Raw genomic sequence first — 13,834 nt, 5'->3', positions numbered from 1 at the left:
GGAATGATAATGACATTAATAGTTATTTACTTAAATTCATGCATTAATTTACTGGCTATTATGTATTTATTTATTATATTTATATATTTAATTTTAATGTCATTTAACAAATAAAATAAATAAATATTTGTTTTATATTTTTTTAATTTTGGAAATATTGAAGTCAAAATAAATTAACAGTCTTACAATTAAAAATATTTAACCATGTGCAGTCATTTATTTTATTTAGAAATTTTTTTAGTATTAACATCATATATAGAAAATAAATAAAATAAATTTAATATTTTTATTATTTGAAATAAAATGTTGTTTGAAGACATTTTTCTAATCTAAATGTTATCGTTTAATAGGTCATTGAAAAACCTTTATTTTTATAATTAATGCATTTCATTCTCAATAATTATTTAATACTTTTTTTTTTCAAATTAGATGCTTTTTCATTATCTAATATTTAGTATGTACCAAAAAAAATTTACAATTTATTGTTTAATGAGTGATTGAAAAGTCTTCATTATAATGTATTTTTTAATAAGTTGATTTATGTTAATGAATTTCAATTAATTAAAAATCTTCCAAACTTTGGTCAAAAACATCTTCTGAAATATGTACTTAATATTTCACACAGAAAATATTCAACTTGAGAGTTGTCATATTTAAAACATTTTATATATGTAATATTTAAATATTATAATACTAATAAATATATTTAAACTTTAATTTGAAATACTTTATTGTATTGAACTGATAAAAATATTTACACATTTTGTTTTAAATATGTAGTAATGTAATATTTCTAAACTTATTTATGTTTCATTTTTTTGTTTTATAGTGTGTTTAATTAATTGTGTTTTTCATTCTTAAGTTTCATGTTCAATATAAATTAACAATTTTTACATATCTCTTATACTCATCATCTTTATTTCTGTTTTTAAAAAGAAGAAAAAAAACCTTAAAAGTAATATATTTTGTACTTTATGTTTATTAATATTGATATAATATAATTTACTATAGTCTGCATGCTTTCTTCAGTATAATGTTGTCGACTTCATTTCATGCATTTATATTTTTCTTTAAAAATTATTGAATGTTCTTTTACAATTTATTTGTTTACTATGCGTTTTTTTTAGAATTTTTTTGAGGGATTTTAGAATATATTTATTCTTTTTGTTTTCTATTATATTATTTATGTTTATAAGGACCAAAGGTGAATACGATATTTGCATCATACCTTATGTAATGGCTTTTATGTTAAAAATATGTTAGACAACCTAAAACTAAAATCAATAACTCTTTTTTATCATATTAATATATTAACATTAAAGAGTGAACTTTTAATCATATATTCATCCCTTTTTTAGGTTGTGTAATCAAGCCATTTTGCATAACACAAAATCATTTGTTTAAAAAATTATAAATTCATTCAATATTATAAAATTTAATTTAACATTTGGATAGAGTTTCCATGTATATATGTAAACAATTTTAAATTAATCCTTGCAAGACTTTAAAAATGTTAATACTATAAAGTATAGTTTTTTGTCTCTTAAAGATAATTTATGCAAATGCAAACTTCTAGTAATTAAAATAATAAAAATTGTCTCTTGTAACGATTAAATTATGTATTAACTCATTATTTTAAAAAAACTCTTGACATTGGCACACTTAATTAATCAAAACACAACACATGATATAAAAAAAAATTGTGTTGTCAAACATAAAATTTAACCAATGATTTTGTTTTTATTAAAGCATATTTAAGAGATTGGAAGAGGAAAAATATTTACCAAACCACTAACCTAAAATAGTAGCATCAATCAATTAAAATGAACTATTGTGCAAAAGAATAAATTATGATTTCCATTTAAAAAACCACTGAATTATATTATAAAGAAGGTCACACTTAACTTGAAAATAAGATTTCTTTTCGAGACACAATAACACTAACAAGGGACTTTTAGTAACGTAGTAAATTGATCTAATAACAAAAATATTTGTTTGTATTGAGCCTGAGGATAATAATAGGATGCTACAAAATGTGTTATTTGATTATTAGATTTTCTAAGAGTTGTGCAACCCTTGGAAGGATGTGCTTGCTACTGAGACAGAGGTAAAACCATCAATTACAACATCATGAAATAAATGTTCAAATGAATGTAATAGTATGGAGGGATTGATAATATTGATGTGAGTAACAAGTTGTAAGTTGTATATAGTCAAGTTTGATATGTGCATGGTAGAGAGACTTTTAAATGATGACCTTTGAATGATCTTTGACCACTAATTAACAGTTAACAATTGGCTTCTAAAATTTAATTTCCTTAAAACAATGATTTATATTCATGTTAGTGTGGATTAGGTTCCCTAATTTAAATATTGTATATTATGATGAAAGTTTTGCTATGACCTCAATTATAGGAAGGGTAATCGAAGTAAATAACATTTTGAAAGTGGAGAAGAAGATTCGTAAGAATTTGTGCTGAAGTAGATTTAAATCAATTAGTGGTAGGTACTATTCGAGGGAATGATCATTAGTACATGGTGAAGTATAAAGGTTTGCATATCATTTGCACTACCTGTGATCGTTATGGCTTATCATGTACCTACACTTTGAGATTAGTATCAAAGATAACCCAAAATTTGCTAGAAAATGAGACCCTATAAATCACGAATGTAAGAAACAAGCTACAAGATCATTTGTAAGAGTTATGAAATCATCATTAATTAGAGATTTTGTCTATAATGATATGCTTAAAAAATTACATGAAAATTAATTAATCGTTACGTTAAAAAATTATCATAATTAAAAAAGGATACGCTTAAAAAGGAAAAGAAAGGATGAAATGGCAATAAATTTAGCGACTTACAAAAACATCAATCAAAAAGAGCAAATAAGAAAAAAATAAAGAACAAAAAAAATTCATAAATGGAATCAACAATCATTACACGAGATATTGAGTCTAACTTTGACTAGGGTCTCTAGTAGAACAGTCATACTATCCAAGATTTGTTGGGTCGCAACGTTAGATCTCTCGGCCATGATTCCCTCAAACATCTTTATTAGTTGTTTCAAGAATCATCGTATACATATAACTACTACTAACGCTAGTCTAGATATGCCCTTATACAAGCATCAATAATTACAAACAAGTCCTCACTTGAATTCTCAAGTAACTCACACACACATATGTTCTTACACTCTTGTCTATAAAAGCGGTTGTAAGAACACACCACACAAACATGGACAAGTCCATACCCTAATCTTGGTTAAATATTTGTGGCAAACAGTCTCAAATAATCATAATATAATTATTTGAACTTAAAATCATGTTTTACAAGTCAAATAAGGGTAGGTTAATTTTCTCATAAAAATTAGAGCTCTATGAGAAAATTATGTAAAACACACTATATTGTCTACAAAAATAATTAGTGAGTATGGGATTAATATCAAAACTTGATGAAACTGATAAAGTCAGTTCATTCTCAAGTCACATATAAAAATAGAAAAGAAAAAAAAAACATATTCTAGATATTTCTAGTTTGAACTATAATAGAATTATGTATGTTATAGTATGTTATAGTATTTTAGAGTAATATCGTAGGCGGGTCGTTACAGGAAGAGTTGAAAGAGAGTGTGTCTCAGTGGGAGTATTGGGTTTGGAGTGAAGGAAAATTCTTGAGAGGTAGGTCTATATATAGGAAAAGTTTAAACTTTCATTTTACACTTTTAACCTTACTCTTTTTGGCAAATTTCAAAATTGACACTCAATGAGAGAGGCACTATGTTAGAGGGTGTGCATCAGCTGCACGAGGAAAGAAAACTGACATGAAAAAATAGTTAGACTTGAGATTTACACAAGTTAAATTTCATATGTGTTTCTTCTAGTTCTCTTACTAAGAATTTATTTTTAATTGAAACTTTTTTAGAAACTTAAATTATACTTGTTATGACTTAAAATTAAATTTTTCATGATTGATTTTAGTTATTTGATTTATCTAAGTGTTTTTCTATTTTACTTCACAGTAATTTCATTTTGATCTCTTTAATTTTTAAATTTTACCATGTGTACAAAACATACAACTATATTATTCAAGTATTGTTTGATATTAGAACACAAGGTAATTAGCATGTCTTAAAAGTGTTAACAATATATTGTCTATGAAAGTAAACTACAAGTTCCAAAAGAATTCCCTTTAAGGGAAAAATATATACAACAACCTAAAAGACTATCACAAGGCCCTAAGTTGGTCTCCTCTAACATTATATATGTAACTAGCAAAAAGAGAGAGATCTTGACTCATAATCCATCTTCTACATCTACGTATTCAAGAAGTTGTATAATCTCCTATAACATCAGTACTATTTGCTCTCGTGTCAAACACGACCCTCATAGTCATACGATATAACACAGACACAAAAGCAAGGATAAACTTATATAAAAGAATCATACAATAAAAAGGTAAAGGCATAATGAGATAGCTTAAAAGAGAAGTTTGAATCAAACATTCATTCACAAATCATTTCAAGCATATGATACGATAATCTCAATTGAAACTTTAATCTCATGCATATGCATCATGTAATGTTAAGTGGACATGAATCCATGGACATTTCTACAACTTTTGGGTGGTCCCTATAGGCCCCATCCCCTACCATGATCCTATTCTTTGACCATTTAGGGAGTCTCTTAAGTTGACCTTGTGGAGGTAGTGTGATTTTATCGAAATTAGACAAGTGTGGGTAATGAATTACCTCTATAAGGTTTGCATGACTTTACATTTATAGGATTTCACCCACTCATATAATCTATAGCCCAATTCCCATTAGCCACCACGAAAACCCCTAACATTAGGTTGAGAGCTCACCAAACACTCTCAACTTACGTGTTTGCCCACATACAATGTCATTATGCACTATTCATCGACTAATATGGTACTACAAGCCCATTTTCATTCTTAGCAACAAACTTAGGAGCCCATCTAGCAATTCCATAAGTTCAACTAGGCATTCTACACTCTCACACATCATCATTTTTTAGACCAAGCATATTCCTAATGTAGTTTTAGGTTTTCAAATCACAACATTCACACAACCCTTTTTAAGTTTTGTAGTACTCTAACATTCTATCTCTACGTTAATTCCACAATTGATCATATTCGTTATTGAGAAAAGAAAATGACTATTAATTATAATTATTGGAACTTTATAGCCAAAACAAAAAGAAGTGACAACTAACATTTTTGCTCAAGTAGCATTTTCTAGCTAAGCCATTATTTGTCTTGCTTAGCGAGTTCTAATCTTTTTTTATCAGCTAGGTTTGCTTGCTTAGCAAGTTTCATGAAATTTCTAAATTTTCCAAATCAAAGGATTTTGCTCACTTAATGAGACTTGTGAAATTTCTAACTTTTCCAAATCAGAGGGATTTGCTCGCTTAGCAAGAATGTCTCACTCAGTGAGATTGCAAAATTTTGTAGATCATGCATTGGCTTCAAAACAGAGAAATCCAATCCCCAATCCACACCAACACCCTAAAATGACCAAAACAGCTTAAACACCTAATATTCAGCAACCAAACATCACAAAAAACAACATCAAAACTCAATGCAAATAATAAGTTACGTAATAAAAACTTCCTTTACCCAAATCAATGTCCTAGGGTTTTAAGCCCTTGTAAAAGATAGGAACAATGATGCACTTGGTGATTTTTGAGCGGACCTCCTCAGTTTGTGTTCTAAGACCAACTAATAAATCCTAGGCCAACATCAAAACAGTCTTACTACAAGATTCTAACACCACCCATCAAAGAGGTCATGCAAGAAGGGAAAATGAGCTCAAGGGATCAAAAAAAGGAAGGGATTTGTCACTCACCTACTGAAATTCAGCAAGGAACCTTTAACGCTCCTGAGAAATCAAGCTACCACTAAATGGGTTTCAACATGCAAGCTATAGTGGAGAATAGATTTTTGAGCAGAAAAGGGAAAAAGAGAAAGAAAGTGAGATGGAGAGGATTTGGAGATTTTTAATATTGAAGGGGTTAAGGGGAAAGGGTGGTTGATTTCATTGTCTATTTTCTAATCGGCTACCTTTTTCTTATATTCTTACCCCACTTCTATAGGTTTTTGTGACCATATATTTGAGCCTGAAATACCCTACTAACACTCATAATACACCAAAGTTAAAAAAATTAAATGAATTAACATCTCGATTAACATAAAGTCATATATAATTTCATCTTACAATGAAAAAAGACACTTATAAGCACAAGTAATAAGATCATGACATCACAATCTGAAAAGGTCCAATAAACTTAGGAGTGAGCTTTTTTGGCTTGATTGCTCAACCTACACCGGTAGTCAGGGTAACCTTCAGGAAAAAAAAGCATGATTGCCATCCTCAAACCTAAGCAATCTTCTATGCTTATTTGTATAAGATTTTTGTCTATCATGTGTGGTTTTCATCCTCTCTTGAATCAACTTAATCTTCTCTGTAGTTTGTTGTAAGAATTTTTCCCACAACCACATTCACCCCATCTTGGTACCAATAAAGGGATCCAAAATACCTAGATGATCCAAAGTACATGCCCACAACAGTCTTCTAATGATTGGATCGTCTCAACTTAGATCCTAAAATTCCTTGCAAACTTTTCCAAAACCTTGAAGCAAATCTAGGATTTCTATCATAAATGATACTAGAAGACATTTCGTACAATCTCTATCAGAAATGTGTAACCGAGACAACTTTTCCAAGGAATACTTCATGTTAACCAGGAAGAAGTGAACACACTTCGTTAACCTAACAACAACCACCCATATTGCATCACAACCTCTAGTTGATATTAGCAAATGAGTAACAAAGTTCATAGTAATGCCACTGCAATTCCACCTAGGAATATCTATCATTTGCAATGTTCAACTTTAGCCTTCTAACAAGTCAAACATGTTGCCACATATTGTGCATGTTCCTCTTCATGCCCAACCACCAAAACATTTTCTTCAAATCTTGATACATCTTAGTCATACCAGGATGTAGACTAAGTTTACATTTATGGCCTTCATCTAAAATAAGTGTTTTCAATTCAGCCTTTTGTGGCACACAAATTCTATCTTTTGTGAACCCAATAACTACCATGTCCTATGCAAACTTGGATCCATATTATTTCTCCTTGATCAATCTAAGAAAATCATTAGTCACTGTTAACATGCCACAACTAATGCGATCATGAGCCACATCGACATACAGGTTCAAATCTCTAAACATATCCCCGGACTCTAACTCCTTCACTATTAAGGCAGACATCTAAAAAGTCTTCCTACTAAGGCGTCGACTACAACATTGGCTTTACCAAGATGGTACATCAACTGGAAGTTATAATCTTTCATAAACTCCATCCATCACCTTTGTTTAATATTGCGTTCCTTATGATTAAACATATATTTCAGGCTTTTGTGATCCCTAAAGACATCAAACTTGGCTCCTTAGAGATAATGCCTCCATATCTTCAAAGCAAACGCCGTTTTCCTTCCTTGCATCAACACACAACCCAACCCTTGATGGGAGGCATCATAGTAAACCTTAAAAGGTTCACTTGAATTAGGAAGCACTAGAACAGATGAAGTAGTCGATCTATCCTTCGATTCTAGGAAACTTTGCTCACACTCTTTAGTCCATGCAAAAGGTTGGTCCTTACGAGTGAGTTAAGTCAAAGGTTCTACTATTTTAGAGAATCCTTCTATGAATCTCAGATAGTATCTATCTAACCCAACAAATCTTCTAATCTCTGTGGTTATCTTAGGATGCTCCCATTGCAACCTAACTTTCACTTTATAGGGGTCCACTGCAATCCCTTCAGCTGAGATCACATGGCCCAAAAACTTGACTTCTTCTAACCAAAACTCACACTTAGAGAGCTTATCATACAATTGCTTTTCCTTCAGAATCTTAAGTGCTCTTCATGCTTTTCATGAGTACAAGAATATATCTAAATGCCATCGGTAAATGCAACAACAAACTTATCCACAAAGGGAAGAAAGATCCAATTCATGTAATCCATGAATATAGCAGGAGCATTCGTCACTCCAAAGGGCATAACTATGTACTCGTAGTGTCCATACAGAGTTTGAAAACTCATTTTTGGCATATCTTCCTCTTTCACCCTTATTTAAATGATAGCCTAACTTCAAATCAATCTTGGAGAAAATCTTTGCTCCACACAATTGATCCATCAAATCATCTATCCTTGGCAATGAGTACTTGTTCCTAATGGTGAGCCTATTCACCTGGCAGTAATCAACACAATCTCTATTTTTAACCAATAACCTTGGTGCTCCCCACAAGGAAATACTAGGTCTAGGGCCTATTTGGATGCACTACTGTAGAAGATCTTATAGGAAAAGAACTTATTCAAGAAGTTCTTATCTGAAAAGTTATTTTTACATAAGTTAATGTGATTTTTGAATGATAAACTTTTAAGTGTTTATTTAAAATAAAGTGATGTTTGGATGAAATTGTAAAAAGTTTTTTACATAATTAAAATTACCAAAAGGGTATTATATGCTTTGACATTATTAAAACAAATAATTAAATGCTTTAACATTATTATATAATTATTAAATACTTTAAATAATTAAATATTATTAAAATAATAAAAATTAATTTTTTTCTATTTCATTTATAAAACTATTTTAACTTTATCATTTTATTTAAAATATTGTTATATATTTTCTAGAAATTTTGATTAAAAAATAATTATTTTTATAAAAATAAAATAAATGTATCTCATAAAAATATAATTATATGTCTTTCTACATAATTAATTTTCATATTTAAAATGTAATTAATACAATATTATTTTAGTAATGGTATCACTTACATTCTAGTTTATAATTTAATTATTATCTATGAAATTATAATTTATATCATATAAAATATAAAATGTCATTAACTTGGTAATAATATGATCAATAATGTCTTCCAATATAAAATTATTCAAATGTACTCATTCTATAAACATGCAACCTTGTATTATTAAAAAAATAAAGAAATTAAATACGTGTTGGAAACATATTCTTTAGAGATTCTCCAAATCATTCCATTTGTAAAGTACTTTGAGCATCCGGTTCTTCCCATGTTGTAGTACTATGATCACCTTCACTTTCATTCTCATCACTATCTATATGTTTCTTATCTTCATCTAATGAATCAAATTCTCCATCACTCTTGTCATTTTTTGAATGAAGTTATGTATAGTCATGCAAGGAACAATGATTTGGTTTTGTGTCTTCAAAGCAAAAAGTGGCATATTACCTAATATCTTCCATCTCGCTTTACATAAACCAAATGCATGTTCAATTGCACTTCAAAGACTAGAACGATAATAATTAAAAAACTTCAACTATCTCCTTGATTCTAGGCTCAATTCTAAATTGTGGGAGATGATACCTAGTTTTCCCTTACGACCCTAGAAAACCCATAAAAGTAGGGTAACCAGAATCAACAAAATAATATTTACCTAAAGAATAAAACAATAGTGCATGTTAGAACACAAAATTATAATGATACATATATTTATAATATATAAATGTTAAGTACCTTGAGGAGGATGTGGAAAATGCAATGCAGGCTTACATTAAGCCTCCATAAATATCTTAGTATCATGTGTAGAATCTTCCCAACCTGCCCAAACAAAAGTGAAACACATGCTAAAGTCACAAACAACCATGATATTAGTGGTAGTGAAGCCTTTCCGACCAATATAGACTCTTTGTAGATGATAGGGAACCCATACTTGTATATGAGTATCATCTATTGCACCAATACAATCCCTAAAATAAGAGTGATATTTGGCATCTTTCAAAATCTCATCAAGAGTATCTCTAAATGATGGATCAACAAACTTAATTATGTCATTTGCAAACATACACACAACTTCTAAGACACTATGGAAATGTCTAGATATTATTTCACCTGAATGCTAAAATCTTTCCTCACAATTACGAACAAAACCTGGTTGACTCAAGATGTATAAAAACAAGCCAACTTGCTCATAAATGTTGACATTTTGAGTTTTCTTTAAGTTGTACTTGGTTTCCAAGATATCACATAATTCAAGAAAGACAAGTTTCTTCATTCAAAACATCTGATAACAATGTATTGGATGACCATTTAGAATCTCAGATACCCAATGATGGCTTGTCATGCTTGAATCTCTACATGGATTTTTCACAACATAATTCATGAAGTAATTGGTAACATTAGCTACAACAAAAATCAACACTTTGTTCTTTGTAATGTGATCGCCATCATCAGATGAAGAGTCATTTGATGATAATGGTGAGTCATTTGATAATAATGATGAAGACATCTTGTAGAAGGAAAAAAAGTCATAACACAACTGGAAATAAAAATCTAGAGCCAAACCATAGCCAAGATCCATAGCATAACAAAAATTAAAAATAAAGATCCATGACATAACTGAAATTAAAAACTAAGATCCATAACACAACCAAGGTTCATTACCAAGCAAAACTAGTAAAGTGTCAATGATATCAAATAGAGGAGAAACTAAGGAACATCATATATATTTGGCAAGGGAGTTAAGAGATAAAAATCTATCTCATTATAATATATAGATAGATTAGTTAAATACATTGTTCTCTAAACCACTTAATAATTTCTCAAACAAAAGAGTCCAAGTAAATTTTTTGGTGCAATTAAAAAATATTTGGATTTTTTATACCCATCTAACCCTCTCCTATCAAGTCAAATAATTTTTTATCTAAGAAAGCAAAATGTCATCAAGATATAACCTAAATCGTTGTTAATAAAACTTAAAATAACAGTACAAATAAAAGTGATCTATCAATACTGGTTGACGCAAGTGGTAACGAATTGTGTTCCTTAATCAAGTTGTCCAAAGTTCGAATTCTAACCTTTGTACATGAAATAAACCATGCTGGGAAAAAGGAATACCCACTTTTGTATGCATTCATGGTCTCTTTGATGGAAATTAACCACTCCTTTCAGCAATGAATACTAACTATTTATAGTTATGTGTGGGACGGGGTGGGTTATTGTTACGTGCTGGAGTATGATGCCAATATCATACTAACAAAGTATAATTTTATATTTTAAATGATTCCATTTTATCTATGGTTACTTGTAATTAGAAATTAGAATATGACGCACATATGAATTTTGTAGACATCAAAACTAGAGCGATAGAAATAAAGCACGAATGGTTCAGTGACCTGATATCAGCAAGTGTCTTAAGTTTTGTTCTTTTCTTATGTCATTATGTTGTACTCTTGATAATTGAAGAAATCAATCATTTGCTTTATTCCAAAAGCTTGAGAAGAGTTACCTATCCTATATATACATATCTTAATTGAGCTATTGAACAAATTCACACTTCTAAATTGTATCAGTCACAAACAAGTTTAGCAAAAGAAAAAAGAATACTTCTTTAAGACTTTATTAAATTCTATGTTATTTTGTGAATTACACCTAAATTTCATTACTTACTCCATTTAGTGGAACTACATGCAATGTTGCACTTGATAAATAAAAGAATGTGCTAAAAAGAGTCTTAAAAGGAAGAACAATGATCCTATGACGTTCCTTTATGGGGTGACTTGTGAGATAAATCATACATGTGGGAAAGAAAGAAAAGGAAGAAAAAAAGAATAGAGAAAATGAGAGTTGGGATGGATAATGTAATGGAAATGGAAAAAAGAAATACAAAGAGAGAATGGCGTGTTTGTAAAAGGAAAGTAAGAAAAAGAGATATGAGAAAATCAAAATTGTGAAAAAATGTGTGTGAGTGCTGATACTACATACACTTGTGAACCCTTAAAATCAAGAGTGATTTTCTCCTTCCAACAAGTGGTGCATTTTCATAATCAAACCTTTTTGTTCTTGAAGAGTGTATTTTGCCTTGTGTCATACTGTCGTTAAACTCTTTCTAATCATTCATCCAATCGAGATACTATGTTACTTGTGGAAGCAATGTCTTCCAAGGTTATTTTGATGATGCCAAAGAATCAAAAGTCAAGCAAAGATTCAAGAATCAAGTTTCAAGATTCAAGAAAAATCAAGATCAAGATTAAAGACTCAAGATTCAAGAATCAAGAGAAGACTCAATCAAGATAAGTACTAAAAAAGTTTTTCAAACATTGAGTAGCACATGAAGTTTTCACAAAACCTTTTACCAAAGAGTTTTACTCTCTGGCAATCGACTACTAGAAGGTGATGCAATCCTACCCCCCCAAGGGTATTGGATAGAAGACTCCAAGAGGATTGGGCTAAAGCTGCTAAAGAAGGCCTTGGGGTTCTCATGAATCCCAGGGTAGATTTCTGAGCCCATGGACCAAGGTTGGATCCTCTCTTCTTTGTAAATATTAGAATAGGTTTTTCCTTCTTTTGGGCCTTGTATTTTGGCCATTCTAGTAGTATAGGGTTTTAGCCTTGTATTTCAGGGCATTTTGAGTAGTCTTTGTAGTGTGGACTTTTTTTTATATTTTCATGTATTTTGGCATGGGGGTGAGCATAGCTATTATAGGGGATGTGTGTAGCTAAGCTCTAGCTTCTTTAGGAATCTTCTCAAGGAAGCTTCTCAAGGAGGTGAACTTAGTTATTAGAGGGGTGTGTGTAGCTAAGCTCTAGCTTCTCAAGGAAGTTTTCTCAAAGAAGCTTCTCAAGGAAGTTTTCTCAAGAAAGCTTCTCAAGGAAGCGACCTAGTCTATAAATAGAAGCATGTGTAACACTTGTTGTAACTTTGATGAATGAGAGTCTTGTGAGACATACTTCAAAGTTCAACTTCTCTCCTTTTTTCTTCCTTCAATTTCGTGCTCCCCCCTCTCTCTTTCTCTCCCTCTTTCTTTTCCTCCATTGAAGCATCCTTCCAAGCTTCTTATCCAAGGCTCATCTTGGTGGTGAAGCTCCTTCTTCCATGGCTTATTCCCTAGTGGATGGCACCTCCTCTCACCTCTTCTCATTTGTCTTCCGCTGCATCTCCATGGTGGAAAATCACCATTAAAGGACCTAATTGAAGCTCAAAGATCCAGCCTCCATAGAAGCCACACAAGCAAGCTTCCATCAAGTGGTAATCAGAGCACAAGAGCTTCAAGTAGGTGCTCCTTAAACCTCCATTAATTTTTTTGCTTTACCTTCTCTTCCATTGTTGTTTCTTCATTTTTCACCATGTATCTCCTCACATATCTTGTGCTAAATGTTGTTAACATGATTCTTTAGAGTTTCCACCGATTAAACTTGCTATAGAAGCTAGATTTGATTTTCTATGGTTCAAATTTCTTGTTCTTGTTCTTGAACCATGAATTGTGTTGAGTTTAGGTTCCTTTGAGTTTTGTCTTGTTATTTTTTGTGGCTGAAACCTAAACCATAAAATTCTTACAAAAATATTAAAGTAGAAGAAAACCTCAAAAATCGAGAGTGACTTGTTCACCTATTGTAGTTTTGTCATAGAAGTCATGTCTAGTCATGAAACTTGTCACATAAGATTTTTTATGTTGTGCTGAATTTTATTTTCTTGTTTCTTTGTCTAACTCATTTATTCATGAGTGTATGAAATTATTTTAGCCTATTATTTGATTTGAGTCAAATCTTTCATGTTAATTAGTCCTTAACATGTTCATGCATAATTCTTAGAGAGTCTTTGATTGTGAACCTTTTCTTGAACTTTTAGGGTTTCTTATGATTGTGTGTATTGTGAATTTGAGTTTTGGTGATTGAATTGCTGGCTGAAATGTTGATCCTAAGTGAATATTGAACTCCTAAAAATGTGGTAAACAATCCTAGTGAGTTCAACATACATAGGAAGGT

Source organism: Glycine soja, chromosome 1 (genome assembly GCF_004193775.1).
Source record: "Glycine soja cultivar W05 chromosome 1, ASM419377v2, whole genome shotgun sequence".
NCBI classification, from domain to species: domain Eukaryota; kingdom Viridiplantae; phylum Streptophyta; class Magnoliopsida; order Fabales; family Fabaceae; genus Glycine; species Glycine soja.
This window is presented reverse-complemented; position numbering follows the sequence as displayed.